The following is a 20,153-nucleotide window of genomic DNA, read 5'->3' as shown; positions in this document are numbered from 1 at the left end:
CTCGTGATGAGTGAGCCCTTCCTGGGCGCTCGCCTTCCCACCTGGGGGTGTCCAGGGTTCACTGCCAGTCAGGCCTGAGTTTCCTTCTTCATTCCAAAGCTTTATTTAGTTTTTGAAAAATTATTTTCAAATGCACGATGCTCTTCCAGTATCTGTTTCCTTCCTTTGTCATGACACTGAGCCCAGGCTGCAGCCAAAAGAAAAACACTCTGCAGTGACGAGGACTGTGCAGGAGTCATATCCTAGGAATCCTCTGTTCTTAATGCAGGGTCTGTCCATATCTCACACATGAGGTCGGTGGCCAGGAAAGGATACAATCATCAATGCAGCAAGTGTGTTTTGTCACATGTGTAAAGGTGTTCAAGTTGACAAGGGGTCTATGGTGACTGAGAAAACCCTGCCAAAATTGAGTTTCTTCAGCAAATAGTGTTGACACAGACTCCAGAGATTCAGAGAAAACCAAGAGCCCTGGCCGGCAGGACCCCTGTGGATGAGGCCCTGACCTTCTAACAAGACTGCCCCCTACCTGAGGTCTAACCCACAACCTAACCCTTCTCTTCCACATTCTTCCAGAACCTTCCCAAAGCCTTGAGCCCACCTGAGCCTCTTAGCCTGAAGGAGATTGGGTCTTTGGTTCAGACCAGAGTGAGGGGGAGGAATGGGCAGTGGTCCTCCCCCCTTCCCAGCCCCTCCCAGCAAGAACTCTTCATCCCTCCCCCATCCTCCTCTCCTGCTGGCACAGGCCGCTGATGGATTGGAAGCACCCCACAGAACCAACGGTTTCTGTCATAATCAGCGAGGCTGGCACACCCGGCACAGGCTGTGCCTGGACCCACAGGGACAGGCTCGGGTGGCCCTGGGAGGGGGAGTTACCAGGTGCAGCAACAGTGACAGTGATGATGAAAATGTTAGGGGTCCTCAGAGGGAGAAACGCCATCTTGTGTGCTGGCATTGTGACCACTGTGTGAAGGTGGCCTTGCCACATGCCATGTCTTCTTCTTTTTTTTTTATCCTCACCTGAGGACATTTTTCCATTTTTGGTTCAGGTATTTTTTGTTCAGGTAGAGTGGGAGGGAGAGAGAGGAACAGAGAGAGAGAGAGAAACATCGATGTGAAAGGGACACATCGAGTGGCTGCCACCCGCACAACTGACCAGAGCCGGGGACAAACCGCAACCGAGGTACATGCCCTTAGCGGGAACTGAACCCGGGTCTCTCCGGACCGCAGGCCGGCGATCTAACCGCTGAGCCAAACCGGCCAGGGCGCCATGTCTCCTTCTGAAGGTCGACGTGGCCGTCACGCTCGGCTTCCCCTCTCCATCCACGACCTCCGTCCGCATCCTCGCCCGGCCCTGCCCTTCCTTCCCTGTGCCCCAGATGTCACCAGGCCGCCTGGGCCCCGCCTCCACCATCAAGCACCAGCCCTCCCTTAACCTCCTCAGCTGGACAGTCCTCCGCGTTCCCCCCCCTTCCCTCCGTCCCCACTGTCCCCTCGGCCGGACAGTCCTCCGCGTTCCCCCCACCTTCCCTCCGTCCCCACTGTCCCCTCGGCTGGACAGTCCTCCGCGTTCCCCCCACCTTCCCTCCGTCCCCACTGTCCCCTCGGCTGGACAGTCCTCCGCGTTCCCCCCACCTTCCCTCCGTCCCCACTGTCCCCTCGGCCGGACAGTCCTCCGTGTTCCCCCCACCTTCCCTCCGTCCCCACTGTCCCCTCAGCCTTTCGCAGGGTGGCTTCATGTCGTCTGTCTGTGCTTGTCCTTCCTGTGCTCCCGGGGGCACAGAGAGGCCCCTCCGGAGTCCCCAAGCCCCACTCAGGGCCAGCACCCCAGCGTGGTGTTGGGGTTCCCACAAAGCCAGGTGTGTGCTTCCTCCTGCAGTGTGGGGAGCAGGGGCGCGTCACCTGCTGCTGAAGGGACCAAGCTGCTCCCTAGGTGGGTCCCAGCCGGAGCCAGGCGCGGGCCCTGCTTGCTACGCACAGACACCCTTTGGGGTTTCAGCTGGTCCCTGCTCCCCGCGGCCCCTCCGGGGCCCTCACCGTCAGTCATCGCTGGTGTGGGCGGGGCGTCCGGGATGGAAATGGACTCAGCTGGGTCTTCCTCCCGAAGCCACGCCCAGAGCGGGGGGGGGGTGCTGGGAAATGGGGCGTTGGGGCCGAAGGGGGCGGCGGGGCTTCCCCAGGAGATCAGCGGAGGGCGGCGCTCGGTGGCCTCTGGGTGCGGGTCCCCAGGCCCCACTCGGAGGGACCCCGAGCCTGCAGGGGCGCCGCGGCCCAGTCGATGGGACGGGACAGGCGGCCCTAAGGGTTGCTGTCCTGACTCCGGCCCCGAAGTGTCAGAGGCAGCTCCGTGGGGCCGGAGGGTCACAGTGGGATCCGCAGAGGAGGCCTGGGCGGACCGTGATCAGACCCCACGGCCCAGCCCGCTCCGTGGCCAGGGAAGGGGGCCTCCGTCCCGGGGGAACTGACCCTAAACATTGCGGCGTGGAGTTGGGGGTGAACGTTGAGAGCAGAGGTGCAGGCAGGTGAATCTGAAAGCAGGAAGGGGGTGTGTTTTGCACTCGGACCTGAAGGCCCACAGTGCGCGGCAGGGGCACTTGGGGGCGGCCTGGGCCTTCGGGAAGGTGCTCCGTCCACAGCGCCGTCCTGGCTCGGCCTGCGCGACCCCCTGGGACCCCGAGTCAGGCTGACGCTTCCGGCGTCCCCCCCCCCCCCCATGCCCTCCACACAGGGGCGGCGTCCCTGGCGCCGGGCTGAGGGCGTCCACGTGGAATCTGCCCGCGTAACCGCACCCGAGGTCCGAGCTGTAAGACGCCCCACTGTTGGCCTGGAACTGACATGAAGAGACAAGTTCGTGAATTAAAGTCACACCCAGAGTGGGCGCAGCCCTGCTCCCTGTCTCCGCCCGCTGCCTGCCCCTCCTGTGCGGGTCCAGGGTGCAGCAGCCCCGCCAGCCTCCACGCCCAGCTTTGGGAGAACCTGGGTGGTGGCTTTGGCTCTCCGGCCACTTCTCAGGGATGAAAGCCTTCGGTCTGCTGGAGGCACCAGGAGGGTATCATTTGTGTAGTGAAAACACCCTTTCCCAAGGGGGGTCACCGGAGCCCCTCAGACTCTGTCCCTCACTGACCTGTGCTCCTCACGGGGGGGGGGGGTGTCCTCACGGAGTGGGGGGGTGTCCTCACGGAGGGGAGGCAGCCTCTGCATTTCTCTGTCTCACCTGGTAGTGTCCTGGGGCCCCTGACAAATGACCACACACCAGTTGGCTTAACACTAAGGTGTATTTTGTTGTTTTTTGGAGGCTACACGTCTGAAATCCAGGTGCAGAAAGACAGCCACTCCGCCAGGTGGCAGGGCAAGACCCCACCTGGGGAGGCTGGTGTCACTCTTCGCCTCGTCTCAGGTGTTGACAAGGCAGCCACATCCCACTGAGAGGATTCGTCTCCACCCGGGATCATCCCGAGGGCAGCCTGAGGGTTCCACTGTGACTCCCCTCAGCCAGGTGGTCCCTGCCGGAGTCCACAGAGCTCTGTCCCTCCACCCCCATGTGGGGCCAGGCTCGCTGGTGCATGGTGCTCACTGGATTCAGGAGGGGTGTATGTGTGAGTGTGTGTGTCTAAGCATGACTGTGTGCAAGCATGTGTGTGAGCATGTGTGTGCATGTGAGTACAAGTGTGTCTACAAATGTCTGTGCATGTGACTGTGAGTGAGCATGAGTGTGTACACGAGTGTGCAAGTGTGTGCAAGAATGTGTGAGCACGAGCATATGTGAGTGTGTATGCATGAGTGAGTGCATTAGTGTGCTAGTGTGAGAGTGTGCATGAGTGTGTGTGAGCATGAGCATGTGTGAGTGTGTGTGCAAGCATGAGTGTATGTGCATGAATGTGTGCATGAGTGTGCAAGTGTGACCAAGTATGACTGCATGAGTGTGTGAGCATGAGCATGTGTGAGCGTGTGTGCAAGCATGAGTGTGTGCATGAGTGTGCTCATGAGTGTGCAAGTGTGAGCGAGTGTGACTGTGCATGAGCATGAGCATGTGTGAACGCGAGTTTGTGCAAGTATGAGTGTGTGTACATGAGTATGTATGAGTGCTCATGAGTATGCAAGTGTGAGCGAGTATGACTGTGCATGACTGTGTGAACATGAGCATGTGTGAGTGTGTGCTAACATGAGTGTGTGCATGAGTGTGCATGTGTGTACAAGTGGGAGTGTGTAGAAATGTGTGCAAGTGTGTGTGCATGAGTGTGATTGTGTGAGCGAGCATGAGTGAGTGTGTGCAAGTGCGTGTGTGTGGTAGCGGCGGCAGTCAGCGGCCTGCAGCTCTGTGTCCTCTCCCCAGCTCAGTGCACTGACCAGCTTGCTTGCTGTCCTGAGATTCACCCCAGGTCCTGCGCCCTGGCCGTTGCAGGCCTTGTCAGCAGGGTCTGCTCTCCCCACGGCTGGAGCAGAATCCTCCTCCATCTTTGTGATGCAGCCCAACCTTGTTCTCCCTGACAGACCCCGGCCCTGGAAAAGGCTGCTGCCGGGTTCAGACTCAGCGCGCTGCCTTGAATTATGCATGCGGGCCACGCCGGCTGCTCAGGACAGGCTATGACTGACTTACCCACATGGCCCCGGTAATCTCCCCACCCCGGCGCCCAAGGCAGCGTGTGGGGGTCAAAGGTGCGCGGTAATTATTTATTAACTTGGGTATGAGCTGTTCCCCGCACTTGTTCAGTGGCATTGTTCAAGGCAGGGATAATGAGCGCATCTTCCGGAGAGAAGTGGGAGCTCTCCGCCTCACACCCCGAGGCTGAAGTGCTCGGCCCTTTCATCACCTGTCTTTCTGCTCCCGCCTGACCTGTCTGCTCTGGCCCTGCCCGCCCGCAGCTGCTCTGACTTCCGTGGCGGCTGCGCTGGGGCCCTGGGACACGTGCGGGTTTCAGGCGGTGTCTCGGCGAGGCTCGCCCGGGTCCGGGTGGGCGGGGAGATGGCTCGGCTGCACTGTCGTGCCTGTCACACCTTCTGGAGAAGTCACTGGGGCCTGGGAAGTGATTCCTAAGCCCTGCTGTGCCTTGCATGATCCCAGGGGCTGTTGGAAGTTTGCAAAACAAAGTTAATTGCAATTCATGGTAATCATGGGCATATTTAATGCCCCGCACACTTGGAGCCTGAGATGAGCATTCCGACAATCAAGTTCAGAACTCAAGGAGGATCAGGACCATTGTTCCCAGGAGGAGCAGAGCCATTATTCTTTCCCGAAAGGGAAACAGGCCTCCTGAGAGGGCTCAACCCCGTGGGTTCGGAAGTCCAGCAGCCCGTCGAGGTGAAGGGTGGCCTGGGACTGGAGCCTCGCAGGTGGCAGACACCTGCCACATCCCCCACTCACCTGCTGCTCTCCTGTTGCAAACTTGCCACACATCTGCTCACCTGCCACATACCTGCCACTCACCTGCCACAAATCTCCTGTTCATCTGCCACACACCTGCCACTCACCTGCCACACACCTGCTGCTCACCTGCAGCACACCTGCCACAAACCTACCACTCATCTGCCACACACCTGCCACTCACCTGTCACACACCTGCTGCTCACCTGCAGCACACCTGCCACAAACCTACCACACACCTGACACTCACTTGCCACACACCTGACACCTGCCACACATCTGCTGTTCACCTGCCACAAACCTACCACTTATCTGCCACACACCTGCCACTCACCTGCCACACACCTGACACTCACTTGCCACACACCTGACACCTGCCGCACATCTGCTGTTCACCTGCCACAAACCTGCCACAAATCTGCTCACCTGCCACTCACCTGCCACACATCTCCTGCTCACCTACCGCTCACCTGCCATACACCTGCCACAAATCTTCTGCTCACCTGCCACACACCTGCCGCTCACGCAGCTTACCTGCCACTCACCTGCTGCACACCTGCCACACACCTGCTGTACCCTTCAGAGCTCTAGTCTCTTCAAGTCTCAGGATGGCTCCTCAGAAACTCCAGGGTTTAGATTTGTAAGTGATGACAATCGTGTTGATCACATTTACATTAGTTCAGTCCTGTAGTGTGCACGGTTTCCAGAGAAAGCGATTGCATGGACAGCGTACACGATGCCTGAAAATGCTTGCTTGCTTCTCCTTCTCCATAGACCTGCCCTTCCCGTCTGCACTACAGACCCCAGGACCTGCTGCCCAGACCTGCCCCAGGGCCATCTCTCTGTGGTCACAGCCCCGCTGGCCCCTCTGAGGCCCCATTCTCTGTGACTCCCGCTGCTGCGGAGTTGGAGGTGAGGAAAGGCGGGCTCCCCAGCACCTGCCAAGAGGTTGGGGGTACCTAGCTCTGCTCCCTGTCTCCCCACTGCTGAATGTGTGTGATGCAAGCCAACTGAACCCTGGAGCTCAGAGTGTCCATAAACAACTTTCACTGGAGTCCGTCCCTGCCTCTGCCGGGCAGTGTCCTCCCTGCTCAGGATGCCCTCAGTCCCCACCATCTTTCTGCTCACGTGACCTCGCGAGCTTCAGACCAGGCATTAGACGGCCGTCTCGTGTTCTAGGCTGTGCACTCCATCAAGGCTAGGCCACCGTTCCCAGTAGCTGTCACCTGCTTCATGCACTGCTGACTCCGGTAGGGTTCCAGGGACACCCCGGGGGGGAGCGAGAGAACCGCTCACTGACGGCTACTCCCAAGCAGGGGCTGCCCCAGGCCCCCCACGCCATGGGGACACCTGTGTAAGGGAAAGGGCGTGTCCAGGTCATCGCTGTTCTTTTTATAAATGGACTTGTGGAGTAGGTGACAGAGGGACATGTTGCCATGACGACATGGGCTCTGCGGCGCTCCTTCGGTGCCCACAGGAGGAGGTGGTGGTGCTGCAATGATCCTGGTAACTGGTTGAGCGACACGAGACATCCATGAGCAACGGGGAAGGTGTCTTCCATAACAAGAGATCTCCGTGTCACGGCCTGGACCGTGGACCTTAGAGCTCACTTCTCTCGATGCCCACAGGGCAGGTTGACAGAGTATCAGCACCAGGGGGAGGGGGCCAGAGAGGTCTCCTGGCCAGAGACCACACTTCCTGATAAGGAGACAATAGCCCAGAGGGGATGACAAGCTCAGGTCTCTGACTCCCCAAAGAGCACATTTCCACTCAGACTGTCAGACAAAGGGGGGAACTTAGCTGGGTCTGAGGCACCGGCTCACGTGGACAGATAGTGCTGCACCCTGCAGTGTCCCGTCTGGGCTGGCCATGCAGAGATGTTGATGAGGATATGCTCTGCAGTTAGCATGTGGAGGAGACTGAGCACGGCGGGAGGTGTGATTTATGCTCCTGTCCAGCAGGAATGACAGTGAGTGTCTGACTCATGGAACTGCTTCTGAGAGAATGTGGTGTGTGCATGTGTGCTTGCCTGTCCGTGTGGGTGTGCATGTATGCCACTGTGTGTGTGCTTGCCTGTCCGTGTGGGTGTGCATGTGTGTCATTGTACATGTGCGTGTTTGCCTGTCAGTGCGGGTGTGCATGTGTGTCACTGTGTGTGTGTGCTTGCCTCTCCGTGTAGGCATGCATGTGTGTCACTGTGTGTGTGTGCTTACCTATCAGTGTGGGTGTGCATGTGTGTCACTGTGTGTGTATGTTTGCCTGTCAGTGTGGGTGTACATGTGTGTCACTGTGTGTGTGCTTGCCTATCTGTGTGGGTGTGCATGTGTGTCACTGTGCATGTGTGCTTGCCTGTCAGTGTGGTGCATATGTGTCACTGTGTGTGTGTGTGTGTGTGTTTGCCTGTCAGTGTGGGTGTACATATGTGTCACTGTGTGTGTATGTTTGCCTGTCAGTGTGGGTGTACATGTGTGTCACTGTGTGTGTTTGCCTGTCAGTGTGGGTGTACATATGTGTCACTGTGTGTATGTTTGCCTGTCAGTGTGGGTGTACATGTGTGTCACTGTGCGTGTGTGCTTGCCTGTCAGTGTGGGTGTACATATGTGTCACTGTGTGTGTATGTTTGCCTGTCAGTGTGGGTGTACATGTGTGTCACTGTGTGTGTGTTTGCCTGTCAGTGTGGGTGTACATATGTGTTGCTGTGCGTGTGTGCTTGCCTGTCAGTGTGGTGCATATGTGTCACTGTGTGTGTGTTTGCCTGTCAGTGTGTGTGTGCATGTGTGGTGTGTGTGTGTGCATGTGTGTACATATACATTGCCTTCACAAAGAATCAGACTCTCACTTATCAACGCACAACTTTGGGGTTCTGAGAGATTGGTCTTCCATTTTTTATCAAAATCACCACGCCCTTGACAGGCCTCCTCACTTGGTGCTGCACAGACATCCTTTAAACCACTCTGACCCAGCACAGCTGGCTCTGGAGCCAGAACTCACCGACGGGTTGGTTAGGAAGCGGCATAGATCAAGCCAGCTCCTCTTGCCCTGCAGGAAAGGGACTCAGATGACAGGGGAGCGGATCTGCTGCGCAGGGTCCTCAACAGGAGCTGGTGGCCGAGGTCCAGGGGCGCAGGCTCTTCTGTCTGAGCTCTGTTCTCTTCTCCAGGATCGGGCACATGGGGCCAGGGACTGCCTTGTCCTGTCTTCACTGTGCTGGCCACACCTGCGTCCAAGCAATGCTGCCCCCGAGGTGACCATGCCCCCGTGTCTGGTCTGGTTGGGGTCCCGAGGCTCATGGCGGGAGAGGCTCACAGCAATGGGACATGGCAGCTCTCCCGCGAGGGGTGGCTCAGGGAACTGAGTGTTGTCCATGGACTGAGGGGTCCCGGTTCGATTCCCGATCAGGGCACATGCCCAGGTTTTGGGCTCAATCCCCAGTAGGGGGCGTGCAGGAGGCAGCATAGCCATGTTTCTCTCTCACATCGATGTTTTTTTTCCTCTCTCTCCCTTCCTCTCTCTCTAAAAAAAAAAAATCAATAAAAACATAGTTTTAAAAACTGAATTAAGTGTTAAATTAAAGAAAGTAGAATCCTGGACAGTGTGGCTCAGTGGACTGAGCATCCACCTCTGCACCAAGAGGTCACAGGTTCGACTCCCGGTCAGGGCACACGCCCAGGTTGCAGGCTTGATCCCTGGCAGGGGGTGTGCAGGAGGCAGCTGACCAATGTTTTGCTCTCACATGGATGTTTTTCTTTCTCCCTCTCTAAAAAAATTGATTAAAATTTCCCAATTTTCACCAAATTAATGTATATATTTACTAAAATTCATATTGCAATTCCAAAAAGAATCATTTAAAAAAAGAGCAGAAAATGAAGGCTTGAGTGATCCCATGTAAAGTGTGAGGAGAACCTGATGAGCATGGCAGTGAAATGAAAATGAAAACCAAGGATGATGAGAGATGGCTAAAAACCAGTTCCTCCAAAAACCAAACTGAAAACATTGAACTAAATAAAACGACAGAAGAATGCACACAAATCACCAGCAGGAACACACTGTACACACAGGATACAACTCCTGTTCCACAGAGACCGCGGGGACGGCACACAGGACCCGACTCCCGTCCCACAGCGACCACGGGGACGGCACACAGGACCCGACTCCCATCCCACAGCGACCGCGGGGACGGCACACAGGACCCGACTCCTGTCCCACAGCGACCGCGGGGACGGCACACAGGACCCGACTCCCGTCCCACAGCGACCGCGGGGACGGCACACAGGACCCGACTCCCGTCCCACAGAGACCGTGGGGACGGCACACAGGACCCGACTCCCGTCCCACAGCGACCGCGGGGACGGCACACAGGACCCGACTCCCGTCCCACAGAGACCGCGGGGACGGCACACAGGACCCGACTCCCGTCCCACAGAGACCGCGGGGACGGCACACAGGACCCGACTCCCGTCCCACAGAGACCGCGGGGACGGCACACAGGACCCGACTCCCGTCCCACAGAGACCGCGGGGACGGCACACAGGACCCGACTCCCGTCCCACAGCGACCGCGGGGACGGCACACAGGACCCGACTCCCGTCCCACAGAGACCGCGGGGACGGCACACAAGACCCGACTCTCATCCCACAGAGACCACGGGGACGGCACACAGGACCCGACTCCTGTCCCACAGCGACCGCGGGGACGGCACACAGGACCCGACTCCCATCCCACAGCGACCGCGGGGACGGCACACAGGACCCGACTCCCGTCCCACAGCAACCGCGGGGACGGCACACAGGACCAGACTCCCATCCCACAGAGACCGCGGGGACGGCACACAGGTCCCGACTCCCGTCCCACAGCGACCACGGGGACGGCACACAGGACCCGACTCCCGTCCCACAGCGACCGCGGGGACGGCACACAGGACCCGACTCTCATCCCACAGCGACCGCGGGGACGGCACCCAGGTCTCGGTTCTGCGGTGAGTTAACCAGCACAGCCCCCACAGGCCCACATCAGGGCGCACTGACCCCGCGGTGGCCGACCAGGGCTGGCTTGCCCACCTGTCTAACTGAGCCAAGGCATCCTGTTCACATTTGGGCTCCCACACACCTGGTGTGGCATTCAGGAGGGCGTGGGGACAACTACTACATCCATTGTCTGAGAAACTGAGTGTTGATAAGATCATCGCTTATTTATCTGTTTAACTCCGAATACGTGATTAGAGCGAAGCTTGGGAGGGGCCAGGGCCCTTCCTTCATCGGCCCTGTGAGAGGCCACCAAGGCTGAGAGAGCCGGGCTAGGGCCGCGGTCTTCCACGCAGGAGTCGGTGCGCGGCCAGCACGCGTCTCACAGAGACAGGCAGCAGCTGTGTCTTCAGCCGTCCTGGCGGCAACCTAATCCGTCTCCCCAGCCCTCTCCCCGCGGGGTAACTGCGCATGAATATTTCAAGGGTTTCGGTCTGCTATTGATTTGTGGCCGTCAGTATCCAACTGGTTAATTTAATCTGATGCAAAAACATAAGGAATTGAGAGCAAACCAGTGTCTCTGAGCAGGGAGGAGGTGGACCGTGTTCTCAGTTTGAGAGGAAGCGTCACCCCGCTGGCTGGGGGAAGAGGGCGTCTTAGTTCCGTGGGGAGGCCCCTTCTCTGAAGAGGGTTTGAGAGGAAAACACCCTTATTTGCCACAATGATGGAATGAGTTCATTATACACCAAAAATCTGAATTCAGAACAGGGCTGACCACACTGAAGCTGAATGCGAGGAACCAATTTTAAGCAGCTTGTTGCTCAAGTACATGAATAGCTCTTTTTTTTTTTAATGGGTTTTTGTTGAAGTGCCAGCTCCTCCGGCTCTGTGCCCGAGGGGAGGGTGTGTACGCCGGGCTCTGCAGAGTTAAAACCCCAAGGAAACCCGTGGACTCACATCAGTAGGCAGGTGAGGTTACAGATTCTTTTATTCCCCTTTGAAATATACTCGTGATTCTTCAGTTACTTTCAGATTATTATTATTTTTTTCTTTCTTTTTTTTTTTTTTATCCTCACCCGAGGACACTTTTCCATTTTTTGTACAGATAGAATGGGAGGGAGAGAGAGGAAGGGAGAGAGAGAGAGAAACATCGACGTGAAGGGACACATCGAGTGGCTGCCACCCGCACGACCAACCAGGGCCGGGGACAAACTGCAACCGAAGTACGTGCCCTTAGCGGGAACTGAACCCGGGTCTCTCCGGACCGCAGGCCGACGCTCTAACCACTGAGCAAAACTGGCCAGGGCCAGATTATTTTTTAAGTTTGAAAACATCCACAGCAACAGAAATCCTACTTGACTAAAAGTTGGCCCCTTCCCAGACATCCCCACTGTTCCCCTCTTTCAACGAGGGGCAGCGTTGACGACATCAGCGCCCAGAGCCGGGCAAGGCTTCAGCAGAGAATCCCCTTGGCTGCGGAGGAAGGAACGGTCCCCCGACGAAAGGATGCCGCATCCCCACATGAAGAGGCGGAACATATGAGCAGAAGTGATCACTTTGATGTGCAGACAAGAGGCTTCTACAGGTAAAAGCTTGGTCCTCCCCAGGTAACCAGTAAATACCTGTAAATAGTCTTCCTTCGGAGGTGAGAATGCGCTCTGGGGAAGTAAGCTACAGACTAGGAGAACATCTGTATCCTGGAGAAACACGGTGAGCATCTCGGGCAGACAAGCGTCTAACATCCCTGCCCCAGGGGCACCTGCCTGCGTAGACCCCTGTAGGGGAGCTGAGCAGGGTGGGCAGGTACTTGCTGACTAGGTCACAGCAGCAGACAAAGGTACAGGATGGCCACCCCCGTAGTGATGTGACACGTGACCTTCTACAGGACTCCACCGTCACTGAGACCCTCCTGCCGGCCTTGCAGAGACACCGTGTGTGACCTGCCTGTGCAGGAGGCCGCGCGCCGGGATGCAGGTGCACCTCAGCAGCTGAGAGGGGTCCCCTGCTACAGCCCAGGGAACGGGACCTCATCCTGCAGCCACAGGAGACGACTCTGTCCACACCGGAGGGAGCTCAGGGGGGTGGCTTTTCCTGGTCAGGGCACAGGCTGTGGACACCCTGACCTCCGCCTGGTGAGCCTGAGCAGAGGACGCAAAGAAAGTGGGCTGATGTCCGCTGAAGTCCGGGCTGAGGGCCGAGGGCCGTGGCGAACCTGGTGTGTGCTCCGGGAGGTGCGTTCGCAGGGCTGGGCTGGGCTGTGGGTGAGGATCCAGCACGGCCGCTCCTTTCGGGGGGTCTCCCGATGGCCGGGCCGGAGCACTCGGTGTTGGCCGAACCCACAGAGAACGTGGAGGTCTGGTTGTGTCCTCTGGCTCTGAGCAGGACACAGGAAACGCTTTCCTCCACGTGGCTCCTGCCTCGTGGGCTCCCAGGCTCGTGGGCGTGGCTGCTGCGGTTCCCCAGAGGTTCTGGCAGCGGGTCGGCCTGTGCGGATGGGGTCGAAACTCCTTGTGAGGACACGTCCCAGCGTTGGCGTGTACGCATGCGTGTGTGCACGCGTGTGCGTGTAAATGTGTGCGCGCGCATGTGCATGCGTGGTAGTTACTCAGTGCTGTTGCTGATGCTCGAGGAAAGACCAGGCATTGCACCCACGGGCAGGAGCCCCCACCCCCAGCTGCAGGCCTCACAAGTGTCTCTGACCCCCGTGCGGATGTGGACAGAGCACGCACACCGGTGCCCTGGGCAGTGGCTGGGTCTGCGCCCTCATGGTGCACAGCCCAGCGGCAGGCCCGGCCCGGGTGGCGTGTCCGTAACGACGGTTCAGGAGGCCAGCCTGGAGCCCCGGCTCTGGGGTCAGCATGTGGGCTCCAACCTGGCTCCCCGTCTTTCCCTGTCTGCGCTCCTCTCCGTGAAGTGGGCGTGGTCACCACTCCCGCACCGAGGACTTCCTGGGACGGAGATGGGCGTCAGGCCTGAGAGCGCCTGGCAGGGTCCCGGGCGTGCGGCTCAGCATTCCAGGTCCTGCCTGCAGATCCGCCCAGGTCGCTGCCGTGGGCACAGGAGTCACTCGTGGGCTCTGAGGCGGGGCTGGCTCGTTTTCCCGCCTGTGAGTGGCTTCCCTTCCGTGTGAACCGAAGCTGCAAAGGGAAGAAGGTCGAGCTCGGGCAACGCGATGCTGCTGTCCACCTGGCCTCTCCCCGGGCGAGCCTGCCTGCCCACGTCCCCTGCTTCTCAGGGCACCGTGCACTGGGCTGGGGACCACCCCGCTACTGTTCGCCTCTTCTTATCCAGCACGTCCGCGAAGACCCTCTTTCCAAACACGGTCACTTTCTGAGGGGCTGGGAGCAGGCGTTCAACAGAGGAATCGGGGGGGGGTGGGCATAATTCAAGCCGAATGGTTGCTGGGTCCTCCCTGGCCCCGTAGCCTGCCCACCGGGGAACCACTCCGTGCCAGGGGCCCGCCCTGTTCACTCATTCAGGGAGGGGGGCTCTCCCCAGCCTGGGCTGGCTTGATCATGCTTTCCAACCCCCAGCTGGCCACGGGTTCCGGGCTGTCACAGATCTGAGTGTCGGAATCTGGGGGGCCTGCCCAGATGTCTAGGCAGGTTGGACTGTTCTTCCCTGTGTTCCGGCCTCCGGGCCGTGTTCGGGGAGACCGGGCTGCTTGCTCCAGGGACAGAGGAGGAAGGAAGTGGAGTTTGCTGGGGCAGGTCTCAGTGTGGGGAGAACTGCCTCCTCCTGGGCGGTGTTGACCCCGAGCCCCGCCCAGCACCCCGGCCCCCGTCACTTCTGCTCTGCGAGACGGCAGATGTCCCGTTTCACGGCCTTTCCGGGTCGTTGGGACATTTGCGGGGCGTGAAGTCCACTGACCCTGCGGTGTGGTCCAGTGTGATGTGTGCAGCCTTCCGGGGGTGTTAGGTTTTTACTGTTTCTTCTTCACACCACCAGTTTCACATCTGGTTTATATGCACACGTCTGTACCTGTTCACAGACACACACGCAACTCCACGGGGTGCCCCCTGCAGCTCGGGAGGGCGGGCCTGGTGCCCGGCTAGGGCTCGGGCGTCCCCTGCTCAGGCCAAGGGGTGTCCCGCTCAGGCCTCAGGGTGTCCCGCTCAGGCCGTGGGGAGTCCCGCTCAGGCCGTGGGGTGTCCCGCTCAGGCCGTGGGGCGTCCCGCTCAGGCCGTGGGGCGTCCCGCTCAGGCCGTGGGGCGTCCCGCTCAGGCCGCGGGGTGTCCCGCTCAGGCCGTGGGGTGTCCCCCTCAGGCCGTGGGGCCTCCCGCTCAGGCCGTGGGGTGTCCCGCTCAGGCCGTGGGGCGTCCCCCTCAGGCCGTGGGGCCTCCCGCTCAGGCCGTGGGGTGTCCCCCTCAGGCCGTGGGGCGTCCCGCTCAGGCCGTGGGGCGTCCCGCTCAGGCCGTGGGGTGTCCCGCTCAGGCCGTGGGGCGTCCCCCTCAGGCCGTGGGGCGTCCCGCTCAGGCCGTGGGGCGTCCCGCTCAGGCCGTGGGGTGTTGCGGGACAGCCTGTGGCCCTGGCCACGCCCCAACCAGCCGTCCCTCCTGTGTCCTTATTCGCTGGGAGGATTCAAATTTGAGGAAACGTGGTTGACCTGATGATAAACTCATGCGTCTCCTTCTCGATCCGGGACAAGGGGGCCTTTCAGGTGCCCACGCGGATCGCTCTGGTCCCCTCTCCTGCGCGCCCCTTCATAAGGTTTGCCCGTTTTCCTTCGAGGTCGGATTTCACTCTTAAGCTTTGCTTTTTTCCATTTCCATAGGTGTGTCTTAGGATAAACGTTTGTATGAAAGAACATCACCAGTCAGGTAGAAGCGCTCTCTCTACAGAAGTGTGGGACTTTCCGGCAGGACCGACGCCGTGCGCCTAACCCGTCTGGGACTCGGGCCGGGTCGCCACGTGACAAAACCGAGATACAGAGCGAGACCCACTCTCCTTTATTCCTGTGCTGCCCACGTGGGTGCAGGGAATGGAGAGCATTTTTTAGGCAATTGTTTCCATAATATCGTTTTCAGTAATAAACACACCACAGATTGTCTCTGCGAACACTTTATGCAGCGGGAACGTCACTTGCGTTTTCTGCGGGGACACGCGGTTCGTGCCCATAGTTAGATTTCTCGGGGCTGACGCTCCCTGCAGAATCCCGGTGCCCTTCCTGAGAACGCCTGCTCGGGGACATGTAAGCAGGCGTAGCGAAACGAAGCGCATTCGTCGGCTGTGACGGGTTTCAAGCAGCCGCTTGCCTGCGTGGCTTGTTTGTGACAGACCCGAGCAAAGTGGGTGCATGGCGCCGGCCGCCCCCCTGCTGCACGTGGGCGCTTGCAGCCCCTGCGGGGGGGTCTCCGGTTGGCTGTTGCATTTGGGGAGACAGTCAATCAGAGTGCTCTTGGCAGGTGATGCTCTCCCCAAATTCCCTCCTCCGTGTGCAGACAGAAAAGGGTTGTTAAGTGACATCCAGGGGGAGTGGAGCCCCTTTGTCATCCCTCGCGGGGGAGACGCCTGGCTCTCTGACAGCTCTGCTCCTTAGTCCCTGGATGACCGATTTCCAGGCAGCCACTGGGCGCGAGAGCCGGGAGAGGCGTCTGAGGAGCCGCTGCCATTAACTGCCGCTGCGGCTTTCATCAGTCCGCGCCGCAGAGGCCCGAGCCCGCTGATCATTAGCGCCGGTCTGTGCCTGCGACTCCCCGCGCAGTGCCCCCGAAACCCGAGAGGCTGAGGCAGTTCTCGGGCCCAAGGGGACCATGCCTGGGGGGTGCTCAGGCTCATGGGCATCGGCCAGACTGGATAGACCAGGGGCGTGTCTCACCGTGGTGCCGACTCCTGGGGGCCAGTGGAGCCAGAGAGGAGGGGTGCAGGCAGGAACTTACGGAAGGAAGGGCAAAAAGTCCGAGCACAAGGACAGAAAAGGGCCGGTGGGGCCCCACGTGAGGGCCCTTGGAGACACTGCCCCCCCCCCCCCGTGGCCGTGACGAGAATGGGGCATCCCCCAGGGGCAGCTCCGGCGGTCAGTGAGGACGTACGTGCTGTCTGGGAGTGGACGAGGGCATGAACCATGGTCGTCTGAGCAGTTTAGGGTGGGGGTTTTCTGAGCACTTATGTTTAATTTTTAAAAAATTTTTTAATCCTCACCCGAGAACATTTTTTGATATTTTGTTCAGGTAGAGTGGGAGGGAGGGAGAGAGAGAGAGAGAGAGAAACATCGACGTGAAAGGGACACATCGAGTGGTTGCCACCCGCACGACCCAACCAGGGCCGGGGACAAACTGCAACCGAGGTACATGCCCTTAGCGGGAACTGAACCTGGGTCTCTCTGGACTGCAGGCCGACACTCTAACCGCTGAGCCAGACCGGCCAGGGCGACTTGTGTTTAATCTTTTGGAAGAGCAGGTGTTTCCCAGCTCGGCACTCGGGCTGTGGGCAGAGGACAGTGTCCTCCCTCAGGGAGGCTCCCTGTCGATGAGACAGTCCAGCCTGTGACGTGGTCCTGGGCTCGTCACTGTTCCCGTGAGAGAAAATCAGATGCACTTCGCAGGAGCAGGGTGAGGATGAAGAAGCCCAAAACGTGGGGGAGCCTTCTGGACGTCAGGGCGTAGACAGATGACACCCTGTGGTGTGAGGTGGCCTGGGTGTGAGGACATCCCCATGCTCCCGGCTTCTCTCTTTCTACATTCACTGTTCAGTAAGAATAATGCGTGGCCACAGTTGGAAGCACCTCATCGTCCCTTGTTGCGGATGCTGCTGGTCCCCCACCCTGCTACCCAAAGGAGACCACCTCGACCACCCTGGGAGCCCCGCCGCTGGTGCCTGGGACCGCAATTACCCCAGCCCCCAGACTTCCAGCACCCAGCTCCCTTCCATCCCCTGTGCTCCAGCCCCGGACCTCCAGCACCCAACTCCCTTCCATCCCCTGTGCTCCAGCCCCCGGACCTCCAGCACCCAGCTCCCTTCCATCCCCTGTGCTCCAGCCCCGGACCTCCAGCACCCAGCTCCCTTCCATCCCCTGTGCTCCAGCCCCGGACCTCCAGCACTCAGCTCCCTTCCATCCCCTGTGCTACAGCCCCCGGACCTCCAGCACCCAGCTCCCTTCCATCCCCTGTGCTCCAGCCCCCAGATCTCCAGCACCCAGCTCCCTTCCATCCCCTGTGCTCCAGTCCCGGACCTCCAGCACCCAGCTCCCTTCCATCCCCTGTGCTCCAGCCCCCAGACCTCCAGCACCCAGCTCCCTTCCATCCCCTGTGCTTCAGCCCCCGGACCTCCAGCACCCAGCTCCCTTCCGTCCCCTGTGCTCCAGCCCCCGGACCTCCAGCACCCAGCTCCCTTCCATCCCCTGTGCTCCAGCCCCCGGACCTCCAGCACCCAGCTCCCTTCCGTCCCCTGTGCTCCAGCCCCCGGACCTCCAGCACCCAGCTCCCTTCCATCCCCTGTGCTCCAGTCCCGGACCTCCAGCACCCAGCTCCCTTCCGTCCCCTGTGCTCCAGCCCCCGGACCTCCAGCACCCAGCTCCTTTCCATCCACTGTGCTCCAGCCCCTGGACCTCCAGCACCCAGCTCCCTTCCTCCCAACATCCCTGTGTTACTGTATTTAGTTAAAGCAATCATCAGTGTTTATATCATCGAACTGTGTGAATATTGTGTGTTTTTTTAATAGAATCAAGACGTACACTATGATTATACTCTGCTTTTTTAAAATCTTGAGGTAATGTATCATTTTTTCCCACTTAGAATTTTCAAAGTCAGTACCCTTGTTTTCCCAGATGTGTCGCCCTGGAACTCGCCGCTCTGACTGCATAAAGACTGTGCTCTGCAGAAACCAGTGGTGATTATAGTCTCCTATCATCGATTTTGTTTCTCCTGGGTTTACTGATTAGGTCATTTCCCCTTATTTAACTTTCTAAACAAGTACCCTCCCCTCTCTCGGGCCAAGCCAGTAGGAAGCTCCCCCGGGCTCCCCCTCCCCAGCTGCCTGCTGTCCCGAGGCCCTGTCTCTGGAGCCACTCTGGGGCCTGAGCACTTGTGTCCCCTGCTCCTCCGCCGGGATCCAGGTCCTGACCTCTGTCAGGATTCAGTCCCTTGTTTTACTGGGCGCCTGCACCAGCAGCTTCCAGAGAACCTGTGCATGGAGCACCAGCTGATGCCTTATTCTACCTTCTTCTGTGTGTTGAGACATCTGATCACCTTGCACGGGCTGATAGGTTGGGGTGCACTGGGCTGATAGGTTGGGGTGCACTGGGCTGGTAGGTTGGGGTGCACTGGGCTGGTAGGTTGGGGTGCACTGGGCTGGTAGGTTGGAGTGCACTGGGCTGGTAAGTTGGGGTGCACTGGGCTGTTAGGTTGGGGTGCACTGGGCTGATAGGTTGGGGTGCACTGGGCTGATAGGTTGGGGTACACTGGGCTGGTAGGTTGGGGTGCACTGGGCTGGTAAGTTGGGGTGCACTGGGCTGTTAGGTTGGGGTGCACTGGGCTGATAGGTTGGGGTGCACTGGGCTGATAGGTTGGGGTACACTGGGCTGGTAGGTTGGGGTGCACTGGGCTGGTAAGTTGGGGTGCACTGGGCTGTTAGGTTGGGGTGCACTGGGCTGATAGGTTGGGGTGCACTGGGCTGATAGGTTGGGGTACACTGGGCTGGTAGGTTGGAGTGCACTGGGCTGGTAAGTTGGGGTGCACTGGGCTGTTAGGTTGGGGTGCACTGGGCTGATAGGTTGGGGTGCACTGGGCTGATAGGTTGGGGTACACTGGGCTGGTAGGTTGGGGTGCACTGGGCTGATAGGTTGGAGTGCACTGGGCTGGTAGGTTGGGGTGCACTGGGCTGATAGGTTGGGGTGCACTGGGCTGGTAGGTTGGAGTACACTGGGCTGATAGGTTGGGGTACACTGGGCTGGTAGGTTGGGGTGCACTGGGCTGATAGGTTGGAGTGCACTGGGCTGTTCGGTTGGAGTACACTGGGCTGATAGGTTGGGGTGCACTGGGCTGGTAGGTTGGGGTGCACTGGGCTGATAGGTTGGAGTGCACTGGGCTGTTCGGTTGGAGTACACTGGGCTGATAGGTTGGGGTGCACTGGGCTGGTAGGTTGGGGTGCACTGGGCTGATAGGTTGGAGTGCACTGGGCTGTTAGGTTGGGGTGCACTGGGCTGATAGGTTGGAGTGCACTGGGCTGGTAGGTTGGGGTGCACTGGGCTGGTAGGTTGGGGTGCACTGGGCTGTTCGGTTGGAGTGCACTGGGCTGACAGGTTGGGGTGCACTGGGCTGTTCGGTTGGAGTACACTGGGCTGTCCAGTTGGGATGCACTGAGCTGATAGGTTGGGGTGCACTGGGCTGTTTGATTGGGGTGCACTAGGCTGTTAGGTTGGGGTGCACGGGGCTGACAGGTTGGGGAGGTAGAGAATTTCTTTAGAATTTAGCATTTACTTTTATTTTTAAAATTTATTTTATTTTATTTTTAATTTTATTTTTGTTACAGATGTTTCTTTTTTTTTACCCCATTGACACCCTCCTCACCATCCCTCCCGTCCCATCACCGCTTTGTTGCCCATGTCCATGCGTACATGCATTTGAGTTCTGTGGTTTATCTCTTCCCTCCCCACCACCCCCTCCTCTGAGGGTTATCAGTCTGTACCCTACTTCCATGGTTCTGGGTCTACCCTATTCCTCAGACAGTTATGTTTATTATATTCCACAAATAAGTGAGATCATGTGGTATTTGTCTTTTTCTGCTTGGCTTGTTTTGCTTAGATAATACTTTCCAGGTCCCTCCATGTTGTCTCAAAGGATAAGAGATCTTTCTTTCTTACAGCTGCATAGTACTCCATTGTGTATATGTACCAC

The sequence above is a fragment of the Molossus molossus genome, unplaced genomic scaffold (assembly GCF_014108415.1).
Source record: "Molossus molossus isolate mMolMol1 unplaced genomic scaffold, mMolMol1.p scaffold_m16_p_15, whole genome shotgun sequence".
NCBI classification, from domain to species: Eukaryota; Metazoa; Chordata; class Mammalia; order Chiroptera; family Molossidae; genus Molossus; species Molossus molossus.
Note: the sequence above shows the minus strand (reverse complement) of the source record.